This window comes from Austrofundulus limnaeus, unplaced genomic scaffold (assembly GCF_001266775.1).
Source record: "Austrofundulus limnaeus strain Quisiro unplaced genomic scaffold, Austrofundulus_limnaeus-1.0 Scaffold367, whole genome shotgun sequence".
NCBI classification, from domain to species: Eukaryota; Metazoa; Chordata; class Actinopteri; order Cyprinodontiformes; family Rivulidae; genus Austrofundulus; species Austrofundulus limnaeus.
In genome coordinates this window covers 229,803-231,405 of record NW_013952769.1, presented here as the reverse complement: position 1 = coordinate 231,405, position 1,603 = coordinate 229,803, and the positions used below count along the sequence as shown (strand labels likewise).

The 1,603-nt window shown below is 44.5% G+C and overlaps 1 protein-coding gene across 2 annotated transcripts in view; it reads left to right on the top strand.

Moving 5' to 3' along the window:
• LOC106528279 (ephrin type-B receptor 3) overlaps positions 1-1,603 on the top strand; it is a 95,470-nt gene that overhangs the window by 1,445 nt on the left and 92,422 nt on the right. The gene's annotated exons all lie outside the window — the stretch shown is intronic.

The following is a 1,603-nucleotide window of genomic DNA, read 5'->3' as shown; positions in this document are numbered from 1 at the left end:
ACACATTCTCACTCCCAACTCGCCACATATTGACACTTTTCCAAGGCTCCCTCTGCGTCTTGACAAGTCAGGTAACCCCTTTGCATCACTTATTGACACAACAGGCATTTCCAGGTTCCCTCGGCGTCCGGTTTTGATGTGTCGGGATGCAAAATATCGGGGTCTTTGAGTTGGGGTCCGTGGTTAATATTAGGGATTAGGGTTCATGGGGTCAGGGACAGGATATCTAGAGTGAACAAAGATAATTTCAGACTTTGGGACGGTTAGATTTTGGGCATTTTCTACACTTTCTGAAATTATGACAACAGATGAGCTGTGGCAGACTGGTTAGGGGAGTCATCCTGGAACCGGAAGGTCGCCGGTTCGATCCCCCGTCCAGCTGCCTCAGTTGTTGTGTCCTTGGGCAAGACACTTCACTCCTAATGCCTCTGATGTGTCCCATCAGTGTATGAATGTGATCGACACTGATTAGTCTCCACAGATGATTGTATATGTTAGAGACCTAATAGAGTGCTGTGTGAATGGGTAAATGAGGACACAGATTGTAGTGTGAAGCGCTTTGAGTGTCCTGGTTGGGTAGAAAAGTGCTTAAGTACAGTCCATTTACCATTTACCAGATTCCGACCCATCTCGTCAATAAATGACGCTAGTCGGGGTACCCGACGCGTCAAAACTGGACGCAGAGGGAACCTTGGAAAAGCACCGCCAATATGGTTATGTTGGCAGTGGGAATGGGCTGTCCATCCATCCATCCATCCATCCATCCATCCATCCATCCATCCATCCATCCATTATCTCTACCTGCTTATTCCTTTCAGGGTCACTGGTGCCCATATCCAGCAGTCACAGTGTGAGGGGCGGGGTACACCCTGGACAGGTCACAAGTCCATCGTAGGGACACATAGAGACAAACAACCATTCACTCTCTCACTCACCTAGGGACAATTTAGAGTTATCAATTAACCCAACAGTAATGTTTTTGGTCTGTGAGAGGAAGCCGGAGTACCCGGAGAGAACCTACGCAGAGAGAACATGCAAACTCTACCCAGAAAGGTCCCCGGTGTGGGATTTGAACCGGCGACCTTCTTGCTGAGAGGCATCAGCTCTACCAACTGAAGCACCCAAATAAATTTATCTGATACATTTATAATTATAAAAACTAGGGCTGCAACGATTAATCGATTAATTGACGACTAATCGATTATTAAAATAATAGTTGACTAATTTAATAATAAATTAATCATTTTCTTTTTCTTCTTTTTTTGTTCTTTACTTTGTTTTTTGAGTGGCATCAATTGCTGGGCCGGATGTCCGTGGCATATAGGCTATTTGTTTTGATTTGTCCAAAAGCCTCAGCAATGATTTAAGTCCCGATGAGTTCTTGAACGCTAGCTTTTTGTTGTTAGCATTTTTAGCAGACAGACTTTGTGCTGCGTTCAGGAGGTAACGAACATTACATGTTCTCCAAATGGGAGTAGTTGTTCTGATGTTTATTAAGGCTGTGTATTGGCAAGAATTTGGCGATACGATACATATCATAACAGAGGGGTCACGATACGATATATCCCGATATATTGCGATGCTGTAAGCAAGGCGATACAGT